Source organism: Etheostoma cragini, chromosome 11, assembly GCF_013103735.1.
Source record: "Etheostoma cragini isolate CJK2018 chromosome 11, CSU_Ecrag_1.0, whole genome shotgun sequence".
Taxonomy (NCBI): Eukaryota; Metazoa; Chordata; class Actinopteri; order Perciformes; family Percidae; genus Etheostoma; species Etheostoma cragini.
In genome coordinates, this window is record NC_048417.1 from 26408885 (window position 1) to 26413442 (window position 4558).

The window sequence follows — 4558 nt, forward strand, 5'->3', positions numbered from 1 at the left end:
ACCTCCGGCCCACTGCCACCCCTTGGGGCTGGCAGAGCGGAGAAGGCTCGGGGGCTGCTAGCGCTTCCCGAGCGCCACAGCGGCGGGACAACAACGCCATCGGCCACCCTGGAGCAGAACTCAGTCGGCCTCTGGGGCATTGACACACGACGGCGGGGATGGTGAGCATCTTGAACCCGTATCTCCTCAGAGACCGGTTCAGAATCCGCAGATCCAGAATAGGGCGCAGGTCTCCGTCCTTCATGGGAACCAGGAAGCACCGGCTGTAGAAACCGGACCCGCTGGCCGGCGGGGGAACGAGCTCCACGGCCCCCTTCTCCAGCAGCGAGCACACTTCCCGTCCCAGCAGCAGGCCGTGATCCGGGGGCACCACAGTCCGGACCACCCCAGTGAAGCCGGGGGGCGGATCCGGAACTGCATCCCGTACCCGTCTGACGGTGCACAGAACCCACGGGGGAGGTACTCCAAACCCCGCCAAGCCCCTGCGAAATCCGCCAGCGTAACCAACCCCTCAGGGCTGGTGGCCGGTGCGAAATGCCAATCACGGACGAGCCCCTGAAGCGGGCCGCCAGGAAGAACCCGCCAATGAACCGCAACAAGGGAGCCAAATCACTGGCCCACCGCCACCCCTTGGGGCTGGCAGCGCGGAGAAGGCTCGGGGGCGGCTAGCGCTTCCCGAGCGCCATGGCGGCGGGACAACAACGCTAGCGCCTCGCCCCTCCGCGACTAGTTGACGTCCCTCAGGTCCGACCTGCCGGGGAGGCGGGAGCGTTGCCCTGCGTCCCAAGCTGCTCGAGGGGGACCGCGAGAATCCACACTCCGTCCCTGGCTCTGACGGTGGGTGGCCCATCTCCAGCAACAGGCCCACCTGGGAAGCCTGCAAAACCGCCATGGTGTGCAGGCTCGCTCCAGCCTGGCCCGGCGCCATATACGTCTTCCCCACTAGCGAGGAAGACACCCGACACGACCCCGTCGGCAGCGCCGGCTGGCTGCCTCTCTCTGCTGGGGAGAGAGGTAACTCACCAGAGCGTCTACAACCAGCGGCATCGTCCTGTAGCCGCAGTCCTTAATCCCTGCCACATTGCCATACTCCAGCACCTGGAGAGTAGAAAGCCAGGCAGAGTTTATCCCATGATTTACACAACTCACTGTGAAAATCCGGGAAAAACCTTGAAGAACCGGCGCGGGGGCACGGAGTGGCTCAGCAGGAAGCAACATCCAGTCTGACAGCCTGTGGCCAATCCAGACCGCGTTTTGCCACAGCTCGTGACATCACAGTCGGGCGCGGCGCTCTTCTGATGACGTCGGCCCGACACCCGGAAGTCCTCTCCCTCCACCACGCTGCCAAGCACAACGAGCTCCTCAGAGCCAGAGTGCCACCGCTACGTCTGTCAGCGTCCCCGAACAGAAGAAGCCGAGAGACCCGGCCCACGAACGGGGACTGGGGGAGTCGGAACCGGCAGACAAAGGACGAGACGGAGCAACAGCCGTCTCGGAAACCTCCAGCAGATCTCGCCGCGATCCACATGACCGAAACTGCCGAGCCGCCTCAGCGGCCGCGGGGCCCGAACCACGGGGAGAGCGTATCTGACCGTCCGCGGAAAAGAGGGCCGTGCGGGACCTCAGTACCCGCATGGGCAGGGCTACTAATGGTACGAACAACTGCTTGGACAAACTGCAACTTCCAGGTGAGTAGGATACATGGAGTCTTTCAACACAACATCAACCAACGTGCCTGCTGAATAGAAAAAAGCTAATGAGCTATGTGCCGGCGTGAATATATGCCCCTACGGTTATGCCGAGTAGTTTTTATTCGCATTCAGCCCTGTCATGCCTAAAGGCGTTCCCATAGTGTCGTAACCGACGCAGTTCGAGTCCCCCTCGAAGGGGTACCAGGGCAAAGTGCAGGCCTGCACTCTGTCTACTCTGACTGACCTCGAATGCAAGACAATGGTTATCTCCGTGACTTACAACAGTGAGACATTTATTGCCTCTTGGTTAGGCAGCAGCGACTAAAAAAACACAGACACAGGTTGAAAGAAACACAGTATTGTTAAATGTGCATATAAGATTATAAAATATAATAAGCATGTAAGAATATATGACAAGCAAGATATGAATATATAATAATCATGAAAGTTAAAATATTTTAAGACACTACTACAGAGAAATATGAAATAAAAGACTTATAGAAATGAATTTCTCTGTCATTTCCCTCCTGTTGTACATTTAACAAACATCAGCAATTATCTCTCCAGTTTATGGTTTTCAATAATCACATCATCACATGTACTCACAGGAAGGTTGTACTCTTTATCAAGGAGAAGGCGAAAACCTTTGTGTTGAAAGGAAAAAATTCCTTCTCGACCCTCCCTTAAGAGCGGCCGCCCTTTTGGCCAAGATAAGTTAAAAAGTATTGTTTACAGGGGGTTTAATACATCACCATGTTGGTTTGGGCCACATTCGTTGTATTGGTCAGATTTAGCTCTATTATATCTGTTGAAAAAATGCACCCCCACAACCACAGACAGAAAACAGAGAACAAGAATACATTTGTGTCATACACCATGTCTTTCCCTTTCTGTGTTCTTCCATCGTCACAGCGAGTGCTGTGCCATTCAGGAAACTGCTGTGTTTGTGTGGGTGGCTGGGCGATACAGTACAGGGCTGTGGATCAGGCGGTCTTGCCTCTGGTGTTTTGGATTTCTTCTGGTGTCAGAGGTTCGTCCACTAGCACTTGACACACCGTTGGAGTCAGTCGTTACCACTGCCTCATTCCTGGTGTGTGTTGTGTTGCAACGTTGGTGACACAGAATGCCTCATGTCAGGTCACGGATTTCCGGACGTCTGGCAGGACTGGCTTGTCCTCTGGTCCTGAAACCCTCTTGCAGTGTGATGCGTGGACCCACGTTGCCCTCTCAGCAACCTTCACTGCTGTGGGTGACCAGAAGAACCTGGAAGGGACCTTGCCAGTGTTTCTCCTCCTGAAGTTTCTTACAACCACGAAATCTCCTGGCTGCAGCATGTGGAGCGATCTTCCAGCTGGGTGGGGCAGGGCAGCAGAAACCTAGATTCTTATGTCAGAAAGAGCAGAAGACAGTTGTACACCCTACTCTAACATCTCATGCTCACACAGAGCCGTGGAGGGAAGGGGGCTCTAGAAGCTTCTAACCCACACGCTGGGTGGTCTGCCAAAAAGGATCTCACATGGAGGTTACTGCGCGTCCTTACCCTCATTCGCATGTACGTAGTTTTGTTCTTAACATGCTGTCATCGCTTGACAACCGACTTGATATTCCCCATCTGGGATTGCTTTCTGTCATTAGAACTTATGCTATCACTGAAGAAGTTTGTTTTGAAGCGGTAAACACCTCACCAAACACCGCTTTTTCCCCTCTGACGGTGTGAGATCAACAAATTTCATCATGATATGTTCAAATGCCCGCTTTACGAAAATGTACCTTTTATGCAAATGTTGTGAAGACCATGTTGTCGTTAACAATAATAGCACTCGCCCCTTTATTAATATTACCCATTTAGATCACACATTTCCCTGTGGATTATGCCTGCAACAGAAAAAAAATTGTTAAGTAAGAATTGAAACCTTTGATGGTGTGAAACACCTTCTGCAACATCATTCCCCCCTTATGAGACATGGCTCCTCATGGCTCATCACAGCCACCATATGATAAAAGTTTTTGGGTAAGCAGGGCTTGTCATCCCTCTGATAGGGATTGGACTCTGTAGTTCTTCCTGAACCGCTAAGTGTTCTGAACTTACAGCTGCTCTCTGCAACTCTGCAAAATGTGTGAAAAATGGCGTGGAAGGCAAGGTTTTGAATCCAGCCCCTGCCAGACACCCTCATTAAAGGTGCACCCTGCACTTTCCACTGAATCCTGCAGCTAAATGTCAGCTAAAGGCCTAACTAACCGAGCATAATGTGGGATTAAAACACGACAATAGGAACACATTCCTAGAAATGACATAATTGTTTTCAATGTTGCAGGTTTTGGGAGGGAAAGTATCGCCTCAATCCGGGATGAGGACAATGTTTTCCCTGACGCTGAAATGTCACGACCCAAAAAATGCACTTCTTTTTCACAAATTGCAGTTTGAGAAACATTCGATGCTTTTCAGTCAAGGTTTGCCAGTATATGTAAGCACACTCAAGCTCATCCGTTGTTTCCCTGAAAAATTCTTCAACAAACATGTCATCTTTTTTTTTTTTTTTTTTTATAACTTTATTTAGTCAACCATCTACAACAGTAAATTGAACACAGGGACAAAGTAAAACATGACATTTTTCTTTTTTTTCCTCCCTTTTCCCATACCCTTCCCCCCTCCTTCCCACTCCCCATCCTGTGGTCTTTTCCTTTACCTTCTGTTTATCCTGTCCCCTACCCCTCCCCATCCATCCGCACCTGGCTGCAAGCAAAAGAAACAGCAAAATAAAGTAATAAAAAAAACAAAAAAAACAAACAAACAGGGGACTAAGACAGAATACAGAAACATGGACAGCATGTAGAACAAACGTCCGCGCAGCGTAGGTACAGAGATC